The sequence below is a fragment of the Erithacus rubecula genome (genome assembly GCF_903797595.1).
Source record: "Erithacus rubecula genome assembly, chromosome: 5".
NCBI lineage: Eukaryota > Metazoa > Chordata > Aves > Passeriformes > Muscicapidae > Erithacus > Erithacus rubecula.
Window position 1 is genome coordinate 27,874,293 of NC_136687.1, and position 9,956 is coordinate 27,884,248.

The following is a 9,956-nucleotide window of genomic DNA, read 5'->3' on the forward strand; positions in this document are numbered from 1 at the left end:
ATTGCGATGCCCAGGGAGGTGGTGGAGTCGTCGCTCCTGGACATGCTTAAGAGGCGTCCGGATCCGGTGCCTGGTGATAGGGTTTAGTGGTTCCATGGCAATGCTGGGTTGACAGCTGGACTTGATGATCTTAAAAGTCTCTGCCAACCTCGCGGATTCTGTGAAGACAGCTGAGAGCTGCCGTGAGTCTGAGGTTAGCAGAACAGTGTGTAGCAACACTAAGGCGATGTCCAGATTACAACAAAAAGTCTCAGGAGGTTCAGGCATAATTTTCTTGATGGCCTAAGCTGTGCAATGACAGTCTTGGGCTAAGTTTGTGTTTATGCAGAGTGGTTTATAAACACAAACCGGATAGAAATTGTGTGAGTTTAGTGACTGACCACAACTTTTAACTCTGCTGTAGCTCCTTTTAGCACTCTGTCCATGGTATTATTTGCTGCCACTTCATTTGGCTTAGCATCCTGGATTTCAGTGGTAGTAGAGCTAGCACTTCCCTCCAGGATCTGTCCACTCGGATTTCTGTGGAGAAGGTTCATATTGTGGTAGTCTGCCTGCCCCGGTGGAGTAGCTGCTGGGGATTCAGCTCTAAAGCTGTGTCTTCGCAGTGGTGGCGCTACCCATAACATGAGGCAGAGAGGAAAAATCTTTTACTCATCATTACAAAGCCCCAAGAAGTAAATTATGCCTGTGTGATTTCTGGGGAGGAGAAGCTTCAATTACCAGCAGGGTTGGAGATGCTTGCCTGGCATGTCTGGTGCATGAGGGCACAGCAGCCTCCAGGCTCCCTGTGTGCCAACGTAGGAGTCTGTATCCAGGAGAGATTTGGTGACTCTACAGGAAATGCTTTCTTGACATCAAGCTAATTCCCTGACCTTCCTCTCTGCCCTCCTCTACTATATACAGTTGCTGGCTATTTATATATGTGATGAATATGATTCAGAATTAAACATGCCAGGAAGAGACTGCTTCTTTCAACCTAATAATTAAAAAAGGAATACGGCATGACTGCTTTGTTTCATCACCACATGAAAGAGAACTATTTATTGTGGTTAGCTTAGTAGTAACAAACAAAATATTTTATTCCCATCTATGAAAAGCAATCTTTATGGGCTTCATCCAAAGCGTGCTGGAGTCAGTACTATTATGTATGGGTTTTCAGTTAGCACATGACTGCAAACCTAAGCTGGATCAGAGCAAGAGTGCTACAATGCTGAGCATTGTACAAAACTTGGGTACCCCAGGAGAGTCTATATAGTGCTCCAAACCTTGGGAGGCAAACACTTCAATAGCAAAGCTGAAGCACCCTGGCATGAGTCCGCTGCTGTGGAGCAAGAGACATCGTTAGATTTTTGTGGTGTCATTAGGTTACTGCTCATGTGAAACTGACTGATAGATAGTTTACATAGCCAGCCTTTTAGCAAAGTTCACAGGCACGGCTCCAACTGTATGTATCAAGGCTAATCTCAATTACAACTTAAAAATGCCTCTATCTTTGTCACCGTGGGGATGGTCTGGAAAGTATCGACTGATCGCTACAGCTGAAAGCTTGTGGTGTTGATCTTTATCCTGCTAAAGATCACAGTTCATTCAGCGTTTGCTGCAACCATTCCACTCTGATGGCTCTTTAATTTTTCCTGGTTTTGTTGTTTGTCTAGGCCTTTTGTACTGCAGTAATCAAGGAAAAAAAATCAAATTGAAAACCAGATTTTTTTAAAAAAAAAGAAATAATTATGAGCTAATGACTTTTGCTTCTCTGCCTTTTTTTGTTGTTTTTTTTTTTTTTTTACTTCCTTACCTCTTGTCCATGCATTTTTGATTTTTATAAATGTGAGAGGAATACTGCAGGATCATGTCACTGAATGTTGAAATTGAAGGGAAGGATAATGAGGAATAAAAGAGGAAAGAAAGACAAAATCACTTAAATAAGGAAGATAAATGAAAGACAAAGGATGATGAGGAGGAAAGTAGCCTGGAGCCCAAAGTAGAATAAAGCATGGGAAAGAATTGGAGACACCAGAGCAGGTGGTGAATATCAGAATAGATGGGAAAGGGAATAAATGGACTAACAGCTTTTTAATGTTCTTTCCCTGTTTCTTGTCAGTAGGAGTAGTTGGGAGCAGCCTCCCCAAATGGCTCTGAAAGATACTTTCAGATGCATTCATACTCCAAGATGAATGTGTGTCTGTCTGTAATAATAGATATGATTGCAGCAGGTATAAATAATTTGAAATAGTACCAGGTAACTTGAGTATCAATAACACTAAAAATGCAGCAGCACAGGATGGCCAAGTCTGTGTCCTGCTGGTATCCAGGGTAATGGATGGTTTTGAATAGGTTATTAGGGAACTCAGTTTCTGTTCCTGACTCTTAATGGTTGCTTGTGTACTTTAATAATTATATGGTAATTGCCTAGAAAGGCAGTGTTGTAATAGGGATAGAAATTTAAATTTACCTACTCCCAGCTAGGGACCTTAATTGTTGCATTGCAAAGTGATGCCTTGCTTCCCTGGTCCAATGAATGTGAATTAGTTTGTTCTGAATAACAGACTTTCAGCAGGCACAATGAAAGACATTTCTCCCAGCTAGCCTCTGGCTTGATGATGAAGGGAATTTCCTGGGAACTCTAAGATAGTACTTCACTGTTGTCCTCATGACCCTCCAGATCTTACATCTGCCTTTTTAGCTGGTGAGAAAACCTCTCTTTCCTCCTGTCATGTTTTTGAAAAATGTCAAAATCTAAGTGCAGACCCCACTGAAGCCTAACTCAAGAATTAAATGCTTTAGATGCCAAGAAGGCTGTAGTTGGAATGTCAGTAATTGACAACTCAAGTGCTTCTCACACTATTTATTGGAGATTCTGGTCCAAAGTACTGCTGCTTTTGGTGTGGTGCCAGAACTTGGGGGCTGAAGCTCTCAACACTCAAAACAGCTTGGCTGTGGTGGATTTATAGTCTGTGCTAAGTCTTATCAGGGCTGTATTTGGGAAAACACCATGTTGTGGATTTGTTAATGTTACAAGCAGTGTTTGTGTGTGAATCTCTGGCATCAGGAGGCTGACTTCTGTCTGGTGAAATCCTGAAGGCTGGAGGTTAAAGTTCTCTGTTGTGCTTTTTTTGTTCTGGTTTAGTTTGGTTTGGTTTTTTTGGTGTGGATTTTTTGGGTTGGTGGGGGTTTTTTTGTTTTCATTTTGTTTTGGGATTTTTTTTGTTTTGGTTTGGTTTTTGTGTTTTTTTTTTTTTTGTTGGATTTTTTGGTTTGGTAGGGGGTGTTTTGGTGGTTTTGGTTAGGTTTTTGGTTGGGTTTTTTTTGTTGTTGTTTTTTGGGGTTTTTTTTAGGTGGAGAGAGGTCCAGTAATGACTATTGATAACTGCATTCAAATTCTTTGGTAAGTAATGAGTACTGTTATCCTTTGCTTATGCAGACTACACTTAAAGTACTGCATTAATACAAAACAAACCTTTCTGCTGGCCAGTGCCAATTTTGGTTTAAGAAAAGTATAGCACCACAGTTGAAAGTCTTCATTGTCTTCTGAGGCTCAATTACTAATGATTATTCTTTAATTTTTTTTTTTACCACAAATTTCACATTCATATAATTTATTTAAATTAAATTGTATACTTGACAAGATACTGGTGGAGTATGCCAGAGAAAATGATTTAGTGGTGCTGCTGAAAATGTTGAAAATGCCTTTGGGTAGTAATTTGGGTTTGATCTTAAAATTTTGCTGATGATTTTCCCTGTAATAGCTAAAAGTAACATCATTCTAAGAATCCTTGGTATTCTTCCTCCAGTTTGGAAAACAATCAGACTGTATATCCTCACAAAAAGTACTGGTGAACAGATCACTGATCTCTCAGCTGAATTAGTCACATGTGTAATTTTTCTTCCATATGCTTTCCAGTAAAGCAAGGTTCAGACCTACTTACAGGTCTACCAGACCTACCAGACAGCTCTAATGAAGAACTAGAAAATACTCTGAATGCTTTAACAATTAGACTAATTGTAGTTTACTTGATTCCCTAATGTAATAAATTATTTCCTTCACAGTCCATTATTTGTGGGATAAACCTCTACATTGAACGTGTTATTAATTATTTATTCCTTCCATTACTCTTGAATGGACATTTAAGAATTGGCTCATGGTTTCTAGCACAATTCATAAGAACATGCCTATTCAATAATTTTAGGAAGCATTTTCTTATGGCACATGACATAAGTTTCCTCTACTGTGGAGTTAAAATACTTCTTTAACTGCTTTATTCCTATTAATATGTCAAGAAATCAATATAGGTTTTTTGTCTGATATTAGTGATTGAAAATATTTGTGATATTCTTCTAGAGGATTTTAATTACTTCTTTTGTAGTTAGATAAAAATGGGCTAATTTTCCCTCTTCTTTAGGGTTATTTCAATGAGTTTACATAGTCATATGCAGAATGACAACTGTATTGTTCTTACTGATTGCTACACCTTGGCATTTTCCATATACACTGTTTCATAAGCAAACACACTTTCACAGAAGCAGATTTATGCACAAAAAAAACCTCAACAAGCCAAAACCAACCAACCAAAGCCCAAATGTGGCTATTTGTTATTCTGAGAGGGAAGGTTAGGGGAAAGGTTGTATAGTGAACATGATGAACCAGCAGTTATCCTTAATGCAGTAGCTTCAGTCCATGTGAGTATAGTTGAGAATTTAATTGCCTCTGTCAAGTCCACAGGGAAAGGATATTACAGCAAGAAAGATGGGTAAACCTTGCAGAAGGATACTGACTGGGAGGATGGCTGCTAGGAAAGGTTAAATGACAGATCATGGGAAGAGTCATATATTAAGAGAGTCATATTGCCACAATGTCAATATTTCCAGTCAAACCTGCCCACTTCCTAAGAGAGTATTCTTTGTAGATATCAAGAAATGACTGAACAGAAAGAACATTTAGAGTCCTGGTTTTCAGTCATACTGAACCAGAGCTGATACTTAAATAACCAAAAGAAAACGAATGTGATGAGTGATTTGGTCAAAGGAGAGAGAGGTAGAGACCTGTAAAAAAGTGTCAAGAGATACTAGCTGATGGGGTTATTTGATGAGATAAAGAGACAATGGCTGACAATAAGTTTCTGTGGCACCTGATAACAAATGAGAGGTGACAGTGCAGGGTTTCTTCAAGCAAGATGCTGGCAGATGAGTCAGAAAGCTGGAGAAGTGGGAGATAATCTAACCACTATAGACAGCACAACACATTCTTACCTTTTTTTTTTTTTTTTTTTTTTTCAGGTTTGGGTGGATTTTGGGGTTTTTTGTTGTTTTTGGTTATTTGTTTATTTAAAGGAAAAGTTTTTTTTCTAAAAGTTCTCCTTAAGATCTTTCTGTTAAAGGAACCATCTGTGGCAGAGAAATGAAGGTGAAGATACAATTCTAAGTGGCTATTTTCACGTACCTATCTGAAAGTGTGTCTTGCCAGAAAACAAGTTGTTCTGAGCTTTTAGGAGCATCTGTGCAAGAGCTCCAAGCCTTCAGCTATATAACAGGTTAACAGGGGGCTGCAGAAGAATGAGTAGCACTAAGATTTATTTAAGGAAAATTAAGAGAAGAAAAAAATCATGTAGGCAGTTTCTTTTCCTATTTTTCAGTGGTTTCATCACTAGCTCACTGTAGACCTAATGTCTTGAAAAAATAATTTTTTGTTGAAGTCAAAGCCATTTCATTCTTATCTGTAGCAGGTCAGCTGCTTACATGGTGCTGAATATTACTTGCTTCTGTCACTTTTCTATGATTACCAAACACATAAATAATATTGCTATGGCAGCATCTTCCCAGTGAGAATCTTGGATGTGGGATTAAGGTAGCAGGGTTTAGCAAGTATCATTTGCACCGTGGTGAATGTAGACATGGGGATGAATAGGCTCTTAGCCAGCAGCAAATACACGGTGATGTGACTTGTTCTGACAGGAGGGAAGGCTGAGCAAACTTGCACAGGGTTTTCCAACAGCAAATGCAAACTAATACATGCTGACAATTTCTGCAGACCAGCTGATGCACAGTGAATTGTTAATAGTGCTAACTTGATGGTGCTCCTGAGTTCACATGACAATGTAATGTAATCACACTACTTTTGCTTAGATCCTGTTCTATCACTAATGGGTTCTATGGGATGCAGATCTCTATGTATGTGAATGTGTATTTCATTAGACATATGGCACCTTCACAATACAAGTTATGCCATTGTTCACACTGGCTGGTGAAGTCAAAAGTAACAGAAAAGTTGGAGTAATTGTTACAAAGGTAGTGTGTACTAAACAGAAGGGATTTGCACCAACAAAACAGAGAGGAAAAGCTTGAAACAGTTTTGTGTGGCAGCAAGATGTCCTCTCCTGAGCCTTACTGAAACAAGATAGAACAAAATGCTGTGGGGAAGCTATGCTGCAGCAGACTATGACAGGATTTAGCACTGATTGCTCTAAGTCTGATATAACTGGGGAATTAAACCCTTTCCTCTTCTCTTTCCAATCCCCTCTAACATTGAAAGATGAATTCAAACATTAATGCAAGGATAGCATGTGCTTTCAATTTGGTGATTGAAACCGAATTATGTTCTCTATGGTTACTGAATGGACAGTTAGAGGTCAGGGAAAAATCAAGAAAACACAAGTCTTTTCTGCCTGCCATTTTAAAGAAATGTTATTCCACTGGGAGCAAGAAAATTAAAATTAATGTAGTGGGTTTTTCCCTTCTTGGGTGGTAAACCAAGCCACAAGGAAGAAGGCAATGGAATTTAGAGTAAAAATAGTCCCATGGGAGGGAAAAAAAGTTTCTTATTTGCATTTGATGTGTTTTAGCCCATGTTTTCTATAGCAGCCTAGATCACTTAGAGATTTAACATTAACTCATTTCTGAGCCAATTGTTGTTTGTCTTAGAACAAGCCTCTTTCTCCCAATATTTGTTGTAACTGATCAAGGAAGATTTGCTAGGGAAAAAACTCTTAAGTCTGTTTTCTTGGCATAGTATTAATGGTTGGACAGACATCGCATAGGAAAATTTAACTCTGTCTAGGGTTCAAGCCACTCACCTTTACAAACTGGACAAGATTACTTTTGAATCAGGTGTATCTGAAATAAGAACATTATTTTATTGAAAAATTGCAAGTGAATGAGATCAGGCATGTATTTTGTATCTACAGACAGCATTCTTCACCTGGGATTCAGTATGATTTATTAGTGAAATTGTGCATTGTTGATATTTCATACTGTAATGACAATGTAAATATAGTTATTAATAAAATAGATAAATGTTGAATTGATATTTTAGATGTGTTATTTCGGTTATTGTGCATTCTTAAGTGTTAATTGGAAGTTTAATGAATTGTAAGAAAAAAGGAGAAGCCAAGCATACAAAGTTACAAAATTATTAGCATTAACAGTGTTTGGGCAATCTATTTCTTTTGTTGATTTAGCTTAAGTTCCTTTTTCTGATAGGTCAGTAATCCTGGACAGTAAGAAGAAAAGTTAAATTGGTATAGGAACAAACATACTCGTTTCTTTTTGATTAGCTACTTGCTCTCTTATAGCTGACCTTTAAGGCTAGCAACAGATAAGCCACCAAGATGCAATGTTGGAGTGTTTTGAAGGCAAATGTCAATTAATTTGTACAAGGTATTATAAAAAACATGTTTTCTGCTGTGATGAACTTCTGAGTCAGAGCTGGAATGTGCAGTGGAAGAATACTCATCGGTGCTCTCCCACATGGTTCCCTCCTTAACCACAATTTCTTGCTGAACCTCCTATTCATGGGCATTTGTCAGTTTTTATAATTTTCCACAGTCTGAAATGGAAATCTGGTAACAGATAGCATTTTCTAAGCCTAGAATGGCTAGAATTCCCCAAGGAATTCCTGTATGCTTGGGGGTTTTTTTCCTACTTCGCATGTATCATAGAAAATTGACTGAAATGCCATACTATGCACACTAACTTGTACCTCTGGATTTCATTTGCTATTTACAATGAGCAGCTTGCAGTGTTTAAAATGGGTATAACAAGCAGTGCTCTTATTAAGAGTTACTGATTCTGTCTCTGTGAATGTTGGTATAATGGATGGTGGTGCCAGCTAGAGCTGATTACTTCTTCCTCTTCAGCGCTGCCGTCTCCATGGAAGTTGAAACTGCAGAATTCTGTAATTAATCCTGCCAGTCCAGAAAGTGAAGATGATAAAGGCTAAGTATAGTGGAGCCTTTTGGTATAGCCAGCACTTCTTTCTTTTACATACACTGCATGGATGCAAGCTAGCAAAGATAATCTTTCAGGGAGAACAGTGGGCATTTTTAACGTACCCTGGAACACTTCTGCAGTACATATCTCCCAGAGACTAAATTAATCATTGTGTAAAATGCTTCTGAAAAGGAACCATTCTTCTAAAGTAAACCTGTATGCAAAAAAAAACCACAAAAGCCTTAACCTCTCTTCTTATCTTGGGTATATTTTAGGAACTGCTGTTAATAAGGTTTTATTCTAATGATAAAACTGACGATTTCTTCTTATAGATGAGGATCAGACAGAAATATCAGCCTAGGCTAGTAATAGAATAAAATATAATTCTTGAATTGCATGTTTCCTGAAGAGGTTTCAGTGTGCTCTGTAAAATGTTTAAAACATACTTCCCATACATGAGGAAAATATGAAAAAATCCAATTACTTGCTACATGATTCAGAAAATATAAGTCATGGGGAAAAATGTTAATGTTCACTTCTACATCTTCAAATTCTAGGTTACACTTATTAAACTGAAAAATATATATATTTGGGGCTTGTTCATCATATTTAAAAAATGAGATCCATAAGTCATAAAGATCCAGGTTTTCCTTGCTTTCAAAATCTCTGTGTCCCAAAGAAGGGATTTTCATTGCGGTCAGTTGTTTTCCTACCATAATGATGGGATGGTAAAGTAGGCAGAGAAATAAAACTACTGCAGTACTTTTTTATTTCAGAGAATAATACAGGCTTTGCTTAAAATAGTATAAGAAACACATTTATATCTGAGGATGTATATCACAGCATTTCCAAGAAGAAGTCTGCTGAAACTTACTTGTTTTTAATGAGTAAGCATAAGAACACTTCAATTAAGACTTCCTCTGATATCACATCAGACTTGCTTGCATTTCAATTAGTGGGTCAGCAAGAAAGAACACTGGAACCTTTTATTTGCAGCTGACTTCTCCCAAGTCTCATTTTACATTTTTGGTTCCAACACTATTGAACTGAAAGGAGATCCTGTTTAAAAAATGGAGGTGAATAACAGACAACAGAGACAAGGCAGCTGCCAGACATCAGCTTCCACTATGCACTTCAAAAATACCAATATCCTCACTGATATTATACAGAACCATAATGTGGCATGTATCCTTGTGAAACAGGCAGCCTTTTGTAGTTTCTGGTAAGAGTTTTCATGAGACAAGTCTAGGATACAGAGTTGAGTATTTTCTTTAAAGTTGTCTTACATGAAGAGGCTGCCCATCAAGTAAGAACCAAAAGTAAATATTCATTTAAATTATATTTCACCTGCTGAAATCATTATGATGGTGCTGTTCTCTAAGGAAATCTGTACTATTTCCCTGCAGTCACTGTTTGATGTACCAGAATATCTCAACAGTGAATTTCATAACACTCTTATTTCTGTCAGGAATTCTTCCTATGTTGGCCAGCTGGTTGCTCATTCCTGATCTTTACTGATGGTGTTCTTTGGAAAGCTGCAGGATGTCTTAATGCCACTTGAATTTTGGGGTTGAGGGTTAATTAGTGTACAAATGACAAAGACACCATGTGACCTCTCTAGAGAATATAAAGCCTTTTATCACATGCATCAGCAAGCACATCTGAGATGTTTTGGGCCATTGCTCCCTTGCCTTCTTGGCTGTAGCTCTTCCCAGCTCTTGCTGGACATACACAGATATTTTTGTTGTTCCAGT